This window comes from Setaria viridis, chromosome 3, assembly GCF_005286985.2.
Source record: "Setaria viridis chromosome 3, Setaria_viridis_v4.0, whole genome shotgun sequence".
Classification (NCBI taxonomy): Eukaryota; Viridiplantae; Streptophyta; class Magnoliopsida; order Poales; family Poaceae; genus Setaria; species Setaria viridis.
The window spans coordinates 28,831,054-28,852,198 of NC_048265.2; positions in this window are offsets into that span (position 1 = coordinate 28,831,054).

Consider the following 21,145-nt stretch of genomic DNA (forward strand, 5'->3'; position numbering starts at 1 on the left):
CAATAACGGGACTGCAGAGACATACCTGGCGCAGTTGCCTCTTAATTTTTCCACACCCACTACAGCAAGAGATCCGCTGGTGGAGGTTGATAAGGTAGCACTTCCTGAACCCGACGCAGCGGCGGGGACCTCCACCGAACGAATGACGTCTTGCAGCATAGACATTGTAGCCCCAAGGTGACCAGCGTCGACTTCGGGTACTTCATCAACAATCAAATCTTCCAAGGGAGTAGACAAAGTAGTCGGGGGATCCAACTCTACCCCTGTGTCTATAGGGATAGTTTCCTCTGCATCCTTGCATCAAAATACATCATTATTCGACTTCAAGACAATTAAAAATATACACCGGACAAGCAAGCTCACCGAGTTGAGCGTGGCGGAAATCACACACGTTTCTTCTCAACAATAGGTGGCCGAGTACTCGGTGCCGCAGGAACAGCTGTCGGCGCTGTCTTCTCGCCAAGACCTGGGAAACAGAAGTCTAGACTACAACACAACTCAGACAAACGAAACTAGTTGGGACAAAAAGCTTATCACTGGCGATTACACTGGACAACAAGGAACCAGTAGCGACTACTGGTGACACCTCCTTCACAACACCCGCTACTCCGGCAGGCAACCCCAGGATTGCCTGGTCAGCAACTGGCAGTGTGGTAGCTGGCGGAGCTTGTGCAGTCAGCTCAGGGGCCACTCCAGCATCCGTTGATGGCACCCTCTCTGGCACCATATCAACAGATACATTACCGACATCCGGGTCGGTCACGACTACTTCTTCAGAAGCAGCCTCATCATCACCAAGTGCCGTATCAACAGCCTATTGCAAGTTCAAATTCATCAGCTACAATTGAGTACATGACTACATACCTTGGTACCCTGAGACTTCTCAGGGGTTGAAGCAGACTTAGCCGCAGACATTTTGCAGACTACTCTGCGTTTCTTCACAGGAGGAGAGGGCTCATCCTCCAACTCCTCGACAACAGTTTCCTCCTCTTCTTCCAACTGCGCTAAGTAGCCGGCAAGAACTGGAGACTACAAAACAATAGGTCGATATTAAACAAATATCACACAAGTCAAAAAGTACAAGTCAAGCGCCAGAACATACCACTTCTGGCTCATACCAAGCATCATACTGCCGAAGAGTGGTAGGGATCACTAGTACTCCCTGATAGTTCTTGAAGAACTTAGCCAGCAGCACCTCTACATCATCATCGGATATATCCTCATCGGACATACGCGATGGATCATTAAGAATTGTGTACTCACTCCCCGAGTAAGCACATTTCTGAAGCGGCTGAACTCTTCTCTTTAGAAAACTGGCCGCCACATTAATCCCAGTAAGACCGAGTGCCTTCAACTCGGTAATCTGCTGCATCAAGTGGTCAAGTTCCAGGGTGTCTTCGGGTTCGCTCGCCCAGTTTTCTGCATGCTTCGGCGCGTGGCCAGTCACCACAGGCAAGTGAGGATCATGGTTCTCGATGTAGAATCACCTTTTCTTCCACTCCCCATGGGAGTCAGTCAAGTTATACTCAATATATGCGCCTGAGTTCCTGAGTTGGAACCCGGCGCCTCTAAAGACTTCTGTCCTTTGTGCACTTGGCTAAGGCTTACAGTGGAACAACTTCCTAAACAACTCGAGGCTTGAAGGAACTCCCAAATAAACTTCGCAGAGGTGTACGAAAATGGACATATACAGTACACCATTGGGGTTCAAATGAACAAGTTGAAGCTTATAGTACTTGAGGATACCTCTGAAGAAGTCAGAGGTGGGCACTGCCAACCCCCTCTCCACAAAGTGTGCAAGCATCACTGTCTCGCCTGGATGTTCCTCAAATTGCCACGCATTTGGAAAAGCTGGGTGCCACTCGAGTATCTCCTTCGTCTACAGAAGCTTGGCATCAACTAGCGCTTGCACGGCCTCCTCCTTCATCACCGAATGCTGCCACGTCACTCCAGGCGGCGGCGGCGCAGTCTGATTCATCGGCCCTACCTTCGGCACCGGCAGCACCAGTTCCTTCCCCTTCTTGGACTTCACCTTGCCCGCCGCTGGAGCCTTGCCCTGGATCTTCTTGGGTTTCTTGCCCATCTTCGTGGTGCGCATCCGCCGATTTCAACCTCAGCAAAAGGCACTCACTCTCGAATCTCTCTCAAGGGGGAGCAAATCGCGATGGTGGCACTTGGCAATTGCAATGGCGCAAACGCGGAGAAGAGGCGCAGGAGAGGAAGAAAAATAGATCTGATTACAGCAAGGTGTAAACCTAACCGAAAGGGGGGCCTCCAGTTTTATCTCCACCACCTCCAGATTCCAAGCGTCAGTTACGCAATGGACAGATTTTAAGCAGATTAATTGCCTTAAACACCCAACGGCTACTCTTTTCAACAGATTGCTAACCACTTCAACAACAGAGATCGCCTAAGTGCTTGGGGGCTGTGGGTACCGTACCCGATGGTCAGTTTTTTCTTTTTTCAAGATCTTCAAGGGTAGAACAGGCAAAAAGGCAGGCTTGACCCTAAGCTTGACTCTTCGACTCAACCTAAGGCTCGGGGGCTACTCCATATGGATTGCGATTGACATCGCACTACCATATAAAAATTCTCGGAATAAAAACAACTCCAAGGAACAGGAAGAGTACCTTCCAGCCACGTGACAGTACTCGAGCACTTTGGTCTGCAACCTCTACGACAAACTACTCGGATAGTGCCCGCAGTACCCAAGACTGTGGCGCACGACTACAAAGTACTCGGCGGCTTGTCGGGCATGCATCCCAAGCCCACGAGTAGACCTTGGACGGCCCACTAAGGGGCGAACTCGGATATGATCAGGACAAGGGATAGGCGTATCCCACTCGGACTAGTCAAGTATGTATATGGAAAACTACTCAGGCCCTACCAAGTATGACTCTGTAATTGTACTCGACTAGGACTCGGACTTGTAACCCTGCCCTCCCGTGTATATAAGGACGGACAGGGACCCCCCTTAAGAAGGACAACTCCAGTTCATCCAAGATCAATACAAACCAACACACAGGACATAGGGTGTTACGCTATCTAGCGGCCCAAACCTGTCTAAATCGTGTTCCTTGCATCACCATTGATTCCTTTATTCTCGACGATCCTTACCGCACAAAAGACCACCTAGGATACCCCCTAGGTGGGTTGCCAGTCTAAAACACCGACAATCATGCTGGGGAAGCGGGCAATGCCCCTCGGGCAGATTGACCTGCCTGTCACTTTTGGGACTCCTTCCAACTTTAGGAAGGAGACCTTCACTTTCGAGGTGGTAGGCTTCCGCGGGACCTACCACGCCATCTTGGGGCGGCCATGCTACGCCAAGTTCATGGCCATCCCTAACTACACCTACCTCAAGCTCAAACTGCCGGGGCCCAACAGGGTCATCACCATTGGCACGTCTTTCCAGAAGGTGTATGAGTACGACATCGAGTGCTGCGAATACGTTGCGGCCATCATCTGTTTGGAGGACCGTGCGGTCCGGCTTGTGGAGGATGCCGAGGATCCGCCCGACTCCAAGCAGTCCACCACCTCCTTTGAGGCCATAGAAGGCGTCAAGGAGGTCCCCCTTGACCCCAGCAGTTCCGACGGCTGGACCGTGCGGATAGGCGCTACCCTATCTCCCATATAGGAAAGCGCGCTCGTCGACTTCCTCCGCGCAAACAGGGACATTTTTGCGTGGAAACCCTCGGACATGCCCGGCATCATGAGGGAAGTCGCTGAGCACTCCTTGAACATCAAGGCCGGCTCCAAATCGGTGAGACAAGGCTTGCACCGCTTCGACAAGGAGAGGTGCAAGGCCATTGGTGAGGAGCTCTAGAAGCTTTTGGCGGCCGGGTTCATCAAGGAAGTGCACCACCCCGAGTGGTTAGCCAATCCTGTTCTTGTACGGAAAAAGAATAGGAAATGGACAATGTGTGTTGACTATATGGGTCTCAACAAAGCATGCCCAAAGAATCCGTTTCCTTTGAAGCGCATAGATCAGATAGTCGATTCCACCACAGGGTGCGAAACCCTTAGCTTCCTTGACGCATATTCCGGTTACCACCAGATTGAGATGAAAGAGTCCGACCAGCTTGCCACCTCTTTCATCACCCCTTTCGGGCCGTACTGCTACGTCAAGATGCCGTTCGGCCTCAGAAACGCAGGGGCTACATTCCAGCGATGTATGCTCAAGTGTTTTAGGGACCTCATCGGGCGAACCGTTGAGGCCTACATAGACGACATCATGGTCAAATCCAAGAAGGGAGAACAGCTCGTCCCCAACCTCGAACTAGCCTTCGAGAGATTGAGAGACAAGCGCATCAAACTCAACCCCGAAAAGTGCATTTTTGGGGTCCCAAGGGGCATGTTGCTTGGCTTCATCATCTCCGTGCGCAGCATCGAAGCCAATCCGGAGAAATAGCGGCCATCAGTGACATGGGGCCGATCCGAAACCTGAAGGGAGTCCAGCACGTCACGGGATGCCTTGCGACCCTGAGCCGCTTCATCTCATGCCTCGGCAAGTGAGGACTCCCTCTCTACCAACTCCTGAAGAAGACCGACCGCTTTGTGTGGACTGCCGAGGCCCAGGAGGTACTTGACCAGCTCAAGCACCTCCTGACGAAGGCCCCGATCCTAGTCCTACCAACCGACGGGGAGCCACTCCTGCTCTACATCACGGCAACCACCTAGGAGGTTAGCGCAGCTCTAGTGGTGGAGCGAGAGGAGGAGGGACACGCCCTCAAGGTGCAGCGCCCGGTGTACTTCGTCAGCGAGGTCTTGTCCAAGTCTAAGGCCCGCTACCCTCAGATCCAGAAGCTCATATACGCAGTCCTCATCACGAAGAGGAAGTTGCACCATTACTTCACCTCCCACCCAGTGACGGTTGTGTCATCATTCCCTCTCGGTGAAGTGATCCGGAATCAGGACGCCACAGGGTGGATCGCGAAGTGGGCACTCGAGCTTATGGATCAGGGCATCACCTACGCCCCCCGGACAGCCATCCAGTCACAGGTGCTTGCCGACTTTGTTGCAGAGTGGACGGAGATCCAGACGCCATCAGTGCCAGAGTACTGGATGATGTACTTCGATGGGTCACTGATGAAAGCTCGCGCTGGAGCGGGTCTGGTCTTCGTCTCTCCCATCGGCGTGCGCATGAGGTACATGATCCGCCTCCACTTTCCCGCATCTAACAATGTCGCTGAGTACGAGGCTCTCCTCAATGGGCTTTGCATCGCCATCGAACTGGGCATCCAGCGGCTGGACATCCGGGGCGACTCTCAACTAGTCGTCGAGCAAGTCATGAAGGAGTGGAGCTACCACGGCCCCAAGATGGCGTCATACTGCAATGAAGTCCGCAAGCTCGAAGACAAGTTCGACGGTCTAGAACTCAACCACGTCGCAAGACGTTTCAACGAGGCAGCCGATGAGCTGGCTAAGGCGGCGTCCGGCCGAAAGCCTGTCCCCGACGGCATCTTCATCAGCGACCAATACAAGCCCTCGATCCGTTAGAAGGAGTCGGGAGGGGTCGGCGACGCGCCACCTGTCCCGGACTCGGGAGCCGACCCGGGAGAGGTCGACAACACGCCACCAGTCCTGGACTCGGAGGCCGATCCCTCTGACCCCGAGGTCATGGAGATCCACATGAACCCAGCAGAGGGGCCCGACCCCCCACCTGACTAGAGAGCCCCGTACCTTGACTACCTCATCCGCGATTGCTCCCGACGGACAAGACAGAGGCACGACAGATTGCCCGCTGTGCCAAATCCTTCGTCATCGTCGACCAAGAGCTCTAGAAGTGGAGCCACGCTGGCGTCCTGCAGTGCTGCATTCCGATCGAGCAGGGAAAGGTGTTGATACAGGACATCCATGCCGGAGCCTGCAGCCACCAGGCCGCACCAAGAACCCTCATCGGAAACACCTTCCGACAGGGCTTCTACTGGCCAACGGCAGTCGCCGACGCTACCCGCATGGTGCGCACCTGCGAAGGGTGCCAGTTCTTCGCACAGCAAACCCATCTGCCCGCCCAAGTGCTCCAGACCATCCCCATAACATGGCCCTTCACAGGGGGTCTGGACCTTGTCGGGCCCTTCAAGAAGGCACAGCGATTTCGGCTATCGATGCCCTTCTTGGTAGCCTGTAAAAGTACTGGCTATTTTCGTACGAACATTTAATGACCCCTTTGACCGCCCTTCGTGGCGTCTTTTATTTATTGCCTTTCTCACTTCCGACGGGACGCGCCTTACCAAATATCTATGCCTCCTTTTCTTATAAATGCCGGCCTAGACCCCCTTCCCGAGAGTACCAGTTTAGCTCGGCTTCACCTTCTCAACCTGCTTTCGTCGGTGCGATTTTCAGTCATGTCTTCTTCATCCTCTTCCTCTTCCTTTGTTAACCAGGTCAAAATTTTGTCTTGATCTTTCTTCTCAGTTTAGCTCTTCTGAAAGGAATCATCTTTTTAATCGTTCTTTTCTTCAGCCACGGCGCCTTAGCCCCGAACTCGAACGCGCCATCGAGCTCATGCACTCTGATGAACCGTTGTCGTCAGAGGACAAGGACTTAATCAGGGCTCATCGTGACGAACTTCAAGAGCATGTCCCTGCTGACATCCGACGGATCTGGGATTTTCTGGACGGCAACGCCCGCCGGCGACCTCAAGCCGACAGAAGTCATCCGCTTCCTCCACGAGTCGCCCTTGAAGATGCAGCAACAGGGACATCGCGCCCGGCCATGGACCGGAGCCACCCTCTCCCCCGTCAAGTCGAAGCGGAGGCTTCGATGAAAGAGATAGAAGAAGAGTACATCCGTCTTATGATAGAATTAGGCCGGGCTGAGAGAGAGCGTAAGAAAAGGCGTGGTTAATTATTTTTTGTTCTAAGGGCGACTTGTACCTTGTCGGCCGTGTAACCCACCGTCCGTACCGAATTAATACATCGGCCGATTTGGACGATTACATGTTTTCTCTAGACGAACCTTTTTGTATCGGCTGTGTGCTGTTTATTGTGGTCGATTCTTTATGCTCCGACCCATATACTAGGGTAGTATCTTTTCAAGTACCTTCCGTTCAGAGCCCTAGTAAACTCTTCTCCTTCGATTGTTTCCAATATATAAGCGTTTCCTGGAGCACATCTGCCGATTTTATACGGCCCTTCCCATGTAGGGGACCACTTTCCGAATTTAGGATCTTTCGACCCAATCGGCAACACTAACTTCCAAACCAGGTCCCCTGGAGAGAATTGTTTGACCTTGACCTTCTTATCATACCACCTGGCTACTTTCTTCTTGTTTTCCTCAATGCTTATCAAAGCTCTCAATCGTTGGCCAGCCAAGTCATCAAGTTCCCTTTTCATGAGTGATGAGTAGTCATCGGCCGTTAACTGGTCCTGGAGCGAAATGCGCCTCGACCCCGCCCTTGATTCCCATGGTAGTACTACATCGTGACCGTACACCAACTGATAAGGGGATAACTTGGTGGCCCCATGGCAAGCCATCCTGTATGCCCATAGGGCTTCAGTTAGACATAAATGCCATTTTTTCGGCTCCTCCTCTATCTTCCTCTTAATTAACTTAATTATCCCATTGTTGGAGGATTCGGCCTGGCCGTTAGCTTGGGCATAATATGGAGAGGAGTTTAACAATTTGATTCCCATATCGGCTGTGAACTCTTCGAATTCTCCTGATGTGAACATTGTTCCCTGATCGGTTGTGATAGTCTGGGGAATGCCGAATCGGTAGATGATATGGTTCCTTACGAAGTCGACCATGGTAGCCGATGTCACGGCTCTTAACGGAATTGCTTCCACCCATTTGGTAAAGTAATCGGTGGCCACCAGAATAAATTTGTGCCCTTTTCTTGATGGAGGATAAATTTGGCTGATAAGGTCTATTCCCCATCCTCTGAACGGCCATGGTTTGATAATGGGATTCATGGCCGACGCGGGCGCGCGTTGGACATTCCCGAATTTCTGACAATCCTGGCACCCCTTATAATACTTGAAGCAATCTTCGAGGATCGATGGCCAGTAATACCCATTATTCCTGATCATCCATTTCATCTTATGGGCCGACTGGTGGGCTCCACACACCCCCTCATGGATTTCTCCCATCAGAGTCTTAGCCTCTTCTGTTCCCAGACACTTGAGTAGGACGCCGTCAATTGTCCGGTAGAACAAGTCGTCTTCCAGCAGTACGTATTTGGTAGCATGGAAACGCACCCACCGATCCACTTTCTTAGACGGATCTTTCAGGTAATCAGCAATTTCTTTTCGCCAGTCATCGGCCGCGAGTTCCAGAGCCATAGCGCCTAGAATTGGTCGATATCCAGATGCGTGCTGGGCGAGTTTGTTGGCATCCTCGTTGTGATTCCTTGGGATGTGTTCGATTACTGCCGATTTGAATTCTTTTAAGAGCTGCAGGCAATCTTCGTAATAGACTCTCAACACATCATCTTTACATTCGGACTTCCCTGTTAATTGATCCACAATAAGCATGGAATCTCCAAAAATTTCAATAGAATCGGCCTTGACTTCTCTTAGTAATTGTAAACCCTTCAATACAGCTCGGTATTCTGCTTGATTGTTAGTGGCGGTCTCTTCTATCGGCAGAGAAAAATCATAGCTTGCCCCCCGAGGCGATATGAGGACGATGCCGATTCCTGATCCGACCCCACATGACGATCCATCAAAGTATAAAGTCGAAGGTACCGGTTCCACGAAGGTGGTCTCTGGTTCGCAGTGTTGGGCGACGAAATCGGCAATGACCTGACCCTTGACGGCTTTCGCCGATTCATACCGAAGGTCAAACTCTGACAACGCTAAAATCCACTTGCCGATTCATCCTTTCAAGATCGGCAGTGACAGCATGTATTTTACCACGTCGTCTTTGCATACGACCACACATTCCGCCGACAGCAAATAGTGCCTGAGTTTGGTACATGAGAAGTAAAGGCATAGGCACAACCGCTCCACTGGAGGATACCTTGTTTCGGTGTCTAGAAGTCTTCTACTGACATAATAAATTACTCGTTCCTTCCCTTCGAACTCCTGGACTAGAGCCGAACCAATAGCCTTTTCATCGGCTGACAAATATAATTTAAAAGGCTTACCAGTTTGAGGAGGGACCAATACCGGTGGTGAGACCAAGTACTTCTTGATATCTTCCAATGCCTTTCGTTGCTCTTCCCCCCATATAAACTCCTGGTCGGGCTTCAACTTTAATAATGGTGTGAAGGCTTGGATTCGCCCAGACAGATTAGATATGAATCTTCTAATGAAATTCACCTTGCCGATTAAAGACTGCAATTCGGTTTTATTCTGCGGGGCCACGACCTTGTTGATAGCCGCTATGGTCTTCCGATCGATCTCTATTCCCCGCTCATGCACCATGAATCCTAAGAACTGTCCGGCAGACATGCCGAAGGCACATTTATTCGGGTTCATCTTCAGCCCGTGTTTCTTAGTGCATTCCAGCACTTTTCGCAAATCGGCCAGATGCTCTTCGTGTCCTTTGGACTTGACTATGACGTCGTCGATGTAGATTTCCACCAGTATGCCGATGAGTTTGTGAAATATGTAGTTCATGGCTCTCTGATATGTGGCACCGGCATTTTTCAAGCCAAAAGTCATCACCACCCACTCGAATAAACCAAGGTGGCCTGGGCATCTGAAGGCCGTTTTGGGTATGTCCTCCTCGGCCATAAGTATTTGATTGTACCCAGCGTTTCCGTCCATGAAGCTAATAATCTTGTGTCCCGCGGCAGCATCTATTAGCACATCGGCCGTCGGCATGGGGTATCCGTCCATCGGTGTGGCCTGATTAAGATTCCTGAAATCACCGCACACGCGTAGCTTTCCGTTCTTCTTGTATACTGGTACAATGTTGGAGATCCACTCAGCATAATGGCATTGCCGAATAAATTTTGCTTCGATTAGCCGAGTTATTTTAGCTTTAATGTCTTGTAGAATTTTAGGATTGCACCGTCGTGCAGGCTGTTGGTATGGCCGATATCCTGGTTTTATGGGTAGCCGATGTTCAACAATAGATCGATCTAATCCGGGCATCTCATGATACTCCCAAGCAAAACAATCCTTAAATTCTCTTAACAAACTTGTCAGTTTACATTTGTATTCTGGGTCTAAATTTGCACTAATATAAGTCGGCCTTGGTTTGGTGCCATCGCCTAAGTCTATCATTTCTAATGAATCGGCCGACGTGAACCCGTGCCCTAGCTTCCCATCTTCTCGGGCGAACTGATCCATTTAATCTGAGTCTTCGGAGCCGACTGCTCGGATCGGCTGTAGGCCAAAATCGGAGACCTTCAAGAAGTCAGTATCCCATACTCTACCGGATATGCACTTGACGGTTTCGCAGCTCCACTGCTGCGTGTCGCTGCTGCGATGCTGTATGCAGAGTCGGCGTTGACCACCTCGATGTTGTCGCCGACCCATTGTATAAGACATTGGTGCATTGTCGATGGGATGCAGCAATTTGCATGTATCCAGTCTCGGCCGAGTAGCATGTTGTAGGATCCCTTGCCATTAATAATAAAGAAAGTGGTAGGAAGGGTCTTACTGCCGATGGTGAGGTCGACGCAGAGGGCGCCGCGAGCGGGGGATACGTTGCCCTCGAAGTCCTTGAGCATCATGTCTATCTTGGTCAAGTCATCATCGCTTTTTCCAAGCTTCCGGAGCACGGCATATGGCATGATGTTGACTGCCGCTCCTCCGTCTACCATCAATCTGGTGAGGGGTCGGCCGTTGACATGCCCTTTAAGGAACAATGCTTTCAGGTGTTACCGTTTGTCGTCCTCGGGCTTCTCGAATGTGGCTGTCATTGGCTCCAAAGCCAATTGTGCCATCTGTTCTTCAATCGCCGACATATCCTGTCGGTCGGCAGGAGTCATAAATTCCATCGGCAGTATGAAAACCATACCGATGTCGGCTGCCGATTCATCGCCCGCCGATTCGTCGCCTCCTCTGTCGTTTCTTTTGGGGCGCCATACCTGAGACCTGCCTTCCCTCTTGTCCGTCGTGTACTGTTGTTCTTCCTCCTGCTGTTCCCACTGGCGGAGACGTTGGATCCTTCGTTTTTGAGATTTGGTCAATCCGTCGGGACACCACCTGGGGTTTACTGGTTTGGCTCGTGGCCTAGCGCGTTCCCATTCCGGTTCGCGTCCTAAAAGGTTTTCGTTTGTCACTCGGGCATCGGCCATCTCTTCAAGCCGACTGTGGACGCTGGCCCTGTTTTCTGGCCGGTCATGTCGATCAAACCTGCCCCCCGGCCTATCATGGTGTCTGTCTTCCGACCGGTCATATCGGTCACTTCTGCCCCCCAGCCGATCACGCACGGGAGGGCGCCGGTCGTCCTGGTCGCGCCAGTTCCTGCTGATCGGTTCTGGTCTCCCATCTCTGGAGCGAGACCTGTTGAACGGCCGATTGTTACGATACGGGCCATTGCACTCAGGGCAATTATCGGCCGAAGGTAGCCTGAGGTTGCTTTCCCAACAGTGGATGAAGAACGGGCACCTCCAGTGATCTTCATGTCGCCGCATCGCTTCTTCCCGAGATCTTGAGCGTTCATGTTGCCGCTGATATTTATGGAGCAGGAATTGGAAAGTAATGCGTGGCTCACCTAATCCGCCATCGTCGTCCTCCATCTGCCGCTTCCCCTTGATTTCTTCAGGCGTCGCTTGATTTCTGGGGTCTACGGCACCACTCTTTTTAGCCGATTCGGATGTCAGTACCTTGGTTTGGAGCGAGTTCTTCCCTGTGTCAACCATGTTGGTGGGGAAGGGGTGCTGGTCGATCTTCATCGGCTTGGCTGATTTTATTGGTACTTCAAATTTAAGTCTGCCCTACTCAATGGCCGAATGTATCTGCTGCCGGAAGATTTTGCACTCATTAGTGTCATGGATGTAGCGTTGTGCCACTTGCAATATTTCATCTTCTTCAGTTGTTCGGCAGAAGGTATCGTATGATATGGAGAGAGCTTGATCTATCCTTCCTGGAGGAGAAGGTCGAAGATTTTATCGACCTTCGACGTGTCAAAGCCGAACGTTTCTGGCTCCTTCTTGCCGAACGGGCATGATATCGGCTTCTTTCCCTTAACCCATTCCGCAAGACCGACCTCTGCATCTTCTTCGGCTTCAACCTCTTCTAGGAATGCAACCTTCTTCTGGAAATTCCTCCATGGATCGAAAGAACGTACCTCCTGTCCAGACAATCGGTGGACGATTTGGCTTAAGCTCTCAAACTCCTGTGAGGCGTATTTCTCTTTGATGTGGGGCAGGAGACCTTGAAAGGCTATATCAGCCAGCTGTGCGTCGTTTAGAGCCAAAGAATAGCACTTGTTCCTGATTTCCCGAAACCTCTGTACGTATGAGGATATCGGCTCGTCGCTTCTCTGCTTGAGGCTGGTTAAATCAGACAGCTTCATCTCATGTACCCCGGCGTAGAAGTATTTATGAAACTGCCTCTCCAAATCGTCCCATGTAATAATCGAGTTGGACGGTAATGTCATGAACCACTGGAAGGCCGACCCAGATAAGGACGACGAGAATAGCCGCACCCGTAGAGCGTCTTGCGCCGCTGCCTCTCCGCATTGGATGATGAACCTGTTTACGTGTTCCACGGTTGAAGTGTCATCCATCCCCGAGAACTTGGTGAAGTCAGGAACTTTGTACCGATGGGGAAACGGCAGTAGGTCGTACGTAGACGGGTACGGTGTTCTGTAAGTGTAAGTCTGTACCTTCGGCTTCAAGCCGAATTGTTCCTGAATCACTTCTGCTATACGTGCCGACCAGTCCGGCTGTTGCTGGTAAACTGTTGGCTGAGGGACTAGCACATGCTAGTATATCGGAGGCGGGATGGCTTGATGCTGAGTGAAAGTATGTGGCATCTGATGTGTTATAGCTGGCTGTGTATTCAGGGTCGGCTGTTTGAATGAGCCACTCGTTTCATCGTATAGTACGAGCTCTGCCGCTTTGCTCATCTCTGGTGCAACAGGCTGGTACGGCGGCATAGTTGGTCGAGTGGTTGCCTGGAAAGACGCCTGGATATGGGGACTTCCCTGACTGGTCAATTGATCCTGAACGGCCGTAGCTGATGGTGCCCCCCAAGGCGCTGGATTAACTGGAGGGAACGGCGCAGAGGACAGCTGAACGGGGTGTGGCTGGAGGTGTTGTGTGCCATTATACCCCATAGGAATTGATGATGAGGAAGCGCCTGAACCCCCAACAGGAAATTGGATCGGCTGAGAAGCCGAATTGAGATAACCTTGTTTGGTGGAATCGGCGGAGCATATGCTGGTCCCTTGTACCCTTGAGATACCCCGCTAGCCAAGGAGCTGATGACGGCATTGTACACCGTATTTGCAAGCACCGGGGATTGATCAATGAAGGCTTGATAAACGGACTGCTGGACCATCTCGGCCATCTTGTCTGAGTCCTCGGTGATTGTGATCTGGCGGGGAGTTGGAAATGGAGACTTTTTGATAGTCTCCCCGCTTCTGGTGCGACTGAAGGACTGCAGGCAAGCCTTCTGGTAGTGTGCCGTCTGCTTTTCTAGTTCTTCCTTCTGGTCGTACCTAAGATCTGCCTCTGTCACTTCGATGATGTTATCTTCGGAGACTTCAGCAGCTTTCGACATGGTGGCGGTTGTATTGGTCCCACCGGGCGTGCCAAAAGTGTGTTGGCGCTAGAAATCGGTCAACCGAATCCCCAGCGTCTGACACACGACCCGGGAGAATCTGCTTAACTCCTGTTCAGGTGATTGCCCTAGTGCGGTTCGCGCGGAGTGCCAGCCAATCTAACCTGTTGATTGGCAAGGAAGAATACGTGTCAGATCCAGAAGTCACGATCGGCTAAATTTCCGATCTCGAGAGAGCTTATCAGCGAATCGGCCGATTTGCTGTAATAAAGAAATCGGCTATGAAGCAGCCGATTACCAGACAGCGTGAATGAGAACTATTGGAGTAATCAGTACAACGCTACAGTAGCAACACTAGGAACAGATCTAGTCGGCTATGCGTAGAATAAGTAAATTAAACAGCAAAACATGAGAAAGCCGAAACTGCCGATTCCTAGCTGGATAACTGGTGATAAAACTAGAAAAACAGGTAAAACCTACGATTCTAGTAAGTATCGATAACTAGTGAATAAATCTAAATGAAACGACAGCGATGCGCCCGAAGTTAAAGCCTAGAATTTACTCGGTAAACGGAACTTACAAGATCGGCCGGAGGTCAAGTTGATGCAGCCCCGCCAACCCATACGAACTCGTGAAAAAGAAGAGATTATTTGGCGAAGTCGCCTGCTTGAAAGTAAGTACGAGGAAATAGTAGTTTGTTGTATTGAGTTGTTGATGATTACAGATCTACAAAGGTAGCTATTTATAGCCCCGTACAGACGACTTCTTATCTGACTAGAACTCTATCCCTAATTCAAATGGAAAACGAATATTTACAAGTACGACTCGTACTAGGTTGGTTATTATACGCTTCATGGGCTGATTCCCTCTTCATCTTTATAATCCTCTCCAAGCCCATACCGGCCCAATTATTCCAACCTCCCAATCGGCCGATTTCCTTATCGGCAAGGGGTAACCGATCGGGAACCAGGCGCGTTCGATCCAAACCCCAAGGGTCAAGTGAGGCGGAATTCCTAAAGATCTATCGGCCGATCCTGGACTGTAGCATCGGCCGATCCTGAACTGTAGCACCAACCAACTGATCTTTAACTGTAGCGCCACTCGGCCGATTTCCAACTATCACCCCTGTATCCTACTGTATCTTCCCATTTCTTCTTCTCCTAACGCCAATTTTACTTGTGTCGAAATCTGGCGTCAACACCATCATAAACGGAGTTGATGCTTTGAATTGAGTTAGGATCGCTCTCTCTTGGTATGCTTTAATTCTGAGCATTGATCATATCCTTTTACCATCTCTGTTTGCTAACCTCATCAATTTTCAGTAATGAGAGTTCGTCACTAGAACAATCATATTTTCTACTGAATTCCTAAACCTGAACCAAATATTTCTTGATTTTATTACCTATTCCTTGAACACAACCTAATATTCGAAGATCTGTTTAGTTTCTGGTCATGGAATATGAAAAATTATGGAAGATACTATATATGGAAGCCACACCAAAGAGAAGAGCGAAAAAGGAGGGTAGAGGAGGCCAGGCAGATTGGCTTGGCACCCTATAGGCCGATCGTCATGGGGTCCCCCTACCTTGGTTCATGCGCAGAAAATTCCAGGAAGGTCTCTAGAACATTCTAAAGCTAATTTTTATGGGGAACTGTTCAGAGGAGGTTTGGAGAAGAGATGAAAAATAAAGAAAGAAGGAAGGAAGGAAAGAAAGAAAGAAAGAGCAAAAGTACTGAGAAAAAGAAAAAGAAATAATAGAGAAAGGAATAAAGAAATAAGAGGAGGAGTTTTTACTATCATGAAGATCAAGAAAAGTGCACAGAAGGATGAATTCGTTTACAGAACAGATTTTCTTTTCCAACCATGTGCAATTTGACGACAAGGACCTCATTTGTGCCTCAGAGTCATTATTTTATTTGCCTTTGCACATGTCCACCATTCTATATATTCTCATCCTTGGAAACCTCACATTATATGGATATTCTTATGATCATTGGCTCGCAAGGTAGGCAATCGTTACAGATTTTTCATAATTCGATAATATAAGTGTTAACTCTAGCTATCCGTACCCAAGTTCCACCATCTAATTGCGTGACTTTTGAGAGATAAAAGCTTGCAAGAAAATAGGATAGCTACCTTTTTATTGAGGGACATGTGAGCACCTTGAAAAGAATTCTTGTTTCGATTATTGTTGCAGGGAGAATGTTTTATGACAAAAGAAAACCCCTCCTAAGAGAGCTAGATGGTAAGTATGGTTGATTCTTAGAGTTACTTGGTTCTGAATGAAACTTGTGGGGGATTTTGCTTAGATAAATCTTTGTACCCATACTTTGATTATTTTTGCTGCTCCTCTAATGAAGGGCTAGGTACTTGACTCGCTTGCTCAGGTTTGGTTCAAGATATTTGTTCAACCCTAGTGGAGAAGTTTATAGTCGCCTGACTTGCTCGAGGACGAGCAAGAGCTAAGCATGGAGGGATTATTGACGCTTGTTATTTACACACTTCTAGTGCTATTTAACCAGTGTTATCATACTTATTCTTATACTAACCCGCCACTTGGCACTTGAAATAACCCCATTATTGCATATGTGTTGTATTTTGGAGCATATTGTGTTTTGGCAGGAAATACGACATAATCAAGGGGGTTTTCATCAAGGGCTTAATGGATATTTGGATATGGGTCATCGAGGGAAGGCAACACGAGGAAGGAGAGGATCAAAAGGGCCAGAAAGGGCCCAGGCCGATCAGCCTGGGACCATCTGGGCCAATCGTTCAAGCCTATTCAAGGGCCCGGTCGACCTCCTGTTTCTTCAGCGTGAAGTCTACGATGTTGTTTAGGGTTTTTTCACCGACATTGACCTAGAGCCACCGCCTACAAAAGACTATAAATATCTCCTCATGGATATCAAGGAAGGAGAGTTGGAGAAGAGAGGGAACACCACGCAAACACCATCCACCGCCGCCACAAGTAGGAAAAACGTAGAGAAGATTGGATCTAAAGGAAGTCACATAAAGCGGAGCACCAGAGGAGGGGAAACCTCCCAAGCCGATCAGCTTGTAGGTGCCCAGTCCGATCGGTCTGGGGCTTTCCTTACCCCGTTCATCGTCGTCTTCGGTCCAGTTGATCTACAAAGAGTCATTTACCCACTTTTTTGTCAACATGCGTAAGATCATAGGGTAATACCTCTGTTTGTCCTTAGGGTTGTATGGAGATCTTAATTTTGTAATCGCCCAACCTCTATTTAAGATCTATATTGATGAGAACATCCTAGCAAATGTGTCAAGCCATGGACCAGCTGAAACTCTTAACCGTACGTAGCATGACCATGCATTTTCGGATCTGATCACTTGAGGGGCCCAGAGATATCACTCTCAATCAGAGAGGGGCAAATCCCATCTTGATTGACCATGTCTCATAGCATGCTTCTTGACAAACCCGAAAGCTACCTTGATAACTACCCTGTTACGACGTAGCGTTTGATAGCCCCTAAGTAAGTCGATCCACATCTTGAGTACATGCGACAATCTCAGGTCTAAGGACAAAGCGTATATGTTGTGTAAAGAGATAACTACTTCTCGTGTTGGGTCAGTCCTAGCACATGTCTCCACATGTGCCCACATTATTAGTTCAACATCTCCATGTCCATGACATGTGAAACATAGTCATCAACTAATACATGTGCTAGTCTAATATTCATGTGTGTCCTCACATGAACTCAGACTAGGGACAACTTTAGAATAACCATACAAGTAAAGAGTTTCACATACAATTCACATAATTGCAAATCAATTCAAGTAGCCTTTAATGGATATTCAAGGAACACAATATAAATCATGGATACAAATAGAATATATCATCTCTATGATTGCCTCTAGGGCATACCTCCAACAACCACACCGTCGGCAAGCTACGTTCGGTCAAAGCCGGCCGACCAGTGCCTTGACCATGTGCGCATGAGAGCAAAGATGGGTAAGAGAAGAGAAAAGGAAGAAAGGGTGCTGCTTGGGCCGCGTGTAACTTAGGCTAAACGGGTTGGGCCCGGGAAACCTATACAACTTTCGGAGATTTTTTCTTAATGGACTTCCACTGTTTGAGATCCGTGCGTGTAATATTGATCGTTGGATGATCCTGGCCTTCTCAACCCTAGCACCCGTCCATGTGCCTGCCACTGCCGATGGCTCGCCATTGACCCCTGCGGACGCACTGGCAGCACCACCCCACGCATCGTCGTTCACCCTCTGCGCCACCACCTTGGACGCGCCGGCCTCCATTCTCAATGGTGCCGTCTTGCTCCCGGCGGACACGCCAGCCATGCCGCCATCCCCCATAGACGCGAAGGCCACATGCGCGCTGGCCTCGCTGCTGTCCGCTAGCTCCACGATCGTGTGCGCCCTTCGCACGGGATAGTCCCGCTGCTGTCCGGTTGCTCCACGGGGCGTGCCATCCATGCGTAGGTGTGCTGCCTGGCCTCCGTCCCAAGGTAGAAGAAGAGGAAGAAATGACAGCTTCAAAATGTTGATCTTTTTTAAAAGATATTGAATCTATTTGATCGGGATGTTGAAGTAGACATGAGAAAATGAATGTCATACTTTTCCTACTTAATGTTGATCTATATTCTCACAAATGTTGAATCTAGTATTTTTGGAAGTTGATATAATTTCAAATAAATGTTGAATCTGATGTGGTAAAATGTTGAATATGTTCTGTTCAAATGTTAAATTAATTTTCTAACTGGGCCTAATAGCTTTAAAGTTGTGTGGCTTAACTCACTTCCGCAAGTCACATAGGAGCCCCCAGTTAGGCCAACTCAGTAGTAATTAGCTTTTTCTTTTTCAATTTAAGTTAATCCAAAGCATGTGGTAGTATATGCTGTAGTTTATAAAATGCATGTAGTTCGTAGAAAAAATGATAAAAATGTGGCACCAACTTTGTTAGATTTGTTATTGTATGTTTTACACAGGAAAAATACCAGATTTGGTGGAATGATCATTTTCCCCTTAGCAAAAATATGAACATAAATAATTGAGTTAATGTGTGAAAATGGTTTTGGGAAACGTTAATCTTTATAGATTAGTTTTGGACCTAAGAGTATAAAAAAGTGAGATTTCTAATTTACTCCACGTAAAACATTAGTAATTACATTCTTTCTTTAGTTAAATGACTAGAAAATCATGTGTAACATCAATAACTTGTTTTATAAAATTGATAAAGGAAATACTTCAGATAAAATAATGGTTGAAATATGATGCTCATCATTAAGTCCCAACAATGTTTCTTTGTGCGCAAAATTAATCGTTCTTGCACTTAGTAAATATTTTTCCTATCTTTGTGTGCAAAAGTAGCTCAGGGGCTACTCTTGGGAAATAGCCCAGCTCTTGAGCAAAAGGACAGCCCATGTAAAATTCTAAGGGACTAGTTGTAATAATTGTACTCACCGAGGCTTGGGGTATTGCCACCCCCTTCCTCCTTTATATAAAGAGCACATGGATAATAAGGAGGGCATTCATCTTGAGCACTCCCACATCTCTCCCTAAGTTATGATTTCTCTTCCATTAGCTCTCTTTTCTCCTATTTGGCGGAGTCAAATCCCCAAGACGATACTCAGGAATACTTCCGGGTGAAATGCTACAACAGTGATTCTGTGCGCTTGCAAAACTAATCTTAAATTAATCTCTAGGTCATAAGAAATACCAACAATTGTGAAAGGTGCTTTTTGGAAATTCTTATATGGTAGACTCTATAGGGGCATCTGTTGTCTAGAGCTCTTAATGGAAGGTATTTAAAGAAGTATTATCCTAGTGTATGGCAAGATGCTTATGTAACATGACCGATATCTTCAAATATCGCCCTTAGGATAAATAACCATGAATTCTATAAAGAGCATCATCCTTAGGTTTTTTTTGTCTTAGTATGTTTTCTAGTACGCAAGTTTTAAAAAAAACAGGGGATACATGTTGGTGGTCAAAATTGGCACCAAGCCGATCTGACCAAGCCGTCTGGTAAATGGCCATGGCCGATTGAGAGTTAATCTAATTGATCAATCAATAGTACATTTATTTTTTATTTCTAAACACTAATCTTTTCTAACCCCTTTTCTTTTCCTCCTTCATTTCTACAACGGTTGAGGAAGTTCTGAGTGGCCAGCCAATCTTAAAGCGACCCTAGGATGGTGATTCTAGGTTTTCACAATGCTCCTGTGTCGATCGGTCTAACCAGCCCATAGAACTAGTCGGACCGGTTTGATGCAGGAGCTCCGTGAGATGATTTCCAGGTACGCGTATTCTAACGCAGTTTCGTGTGTTGATCGTGAATTGCGTTAAGGGCCTGTTTGGCTACCACCTCATAAACTTTAGGACACTCATAAAGTTTAGGAGCCCATAATTGCTAGTCCTAAAATTTAGGAGTGGGGTGTTTGGATGGACTCATAATTTTTAGGATGTTAGAGGGAAAATGATCGTTGTACCCCTAATTAAAGGAGCAACTGCCGGCCATGCACTCTGGTTTTGGCGCGAGTGAGCGTTCTTCTGGCGCGGCGCGAGCAGAGCGCTTCCTGGCGTGCTGCCTCTGGCGCAGAGCTGGTGATTGCCGGGTTTTTTTTTCGCCACTTTTTTTGTTTTGCCGGCCCTTTGCTGCCGCCTTTGTTAAAAAAATCATAGTGGAATGTCCAAAAACAGTAAGCACAGTCCATCGTCATTGTCATTACAACTCAAAAATACAAAACCTCTACAATCTATTGAACAAACCATTAGCTATACTATCACAAAATTCGTTCATATTTTGATCTCCGTCTGCCTCTTCAGTATTTCCCTCATGTCCTTCAATGCTTGATTCTTCGGTGAAAGGAACAAAATTTTCATCACGATCACACATATCAAAGGTCATATCCGCATGATCGTTCTCTCTAATGAAATTGTGAAGTGCCATACATGCTACTATTATTTTGCTTTGCTTTTCAATTGGAAAACTTGGTATTCCCAATAAAATCCTCCATTTCATCTTCAAAACTCCGAACGACCTCTCAATAACATTTCTAAGTGATGAATGCGCGTAATTAAAAGTCTCCTTCATACCTCTCGGATTTGAGCCACTCCGGAACTCAGGAAGGTGGTACTTTGTACCTTTGTATGGTGCAAGATACCCCGGGCGGTTAGGATATCTAGAGTCTACTAGATAAAACTTCCCTACAAATACAAAAGAGAATATGGTTAGCAATTTTGGCATATAATTTATTTTCAAAATATTATTGAGAAAAAATGTACCTGGAGGAGGGTGTGGATACTTATCAGCATATTTATTTACGGCATCACTGAATACTCTCATATCATGAACTGATCCAGGCCATCCACTAACAACAAATGTGAATCTCATGTCGAAATCACAAATGGCAAGCACGTTCTGTGTAGGGTATCCATGTCTGCCCGTATGCTGCACCACCTTATTACTTGGCACCACAACTGGTACATGAGTCCCATCTATAGCTCCTATGCAATTGTTGAAATATGGAGCATACCT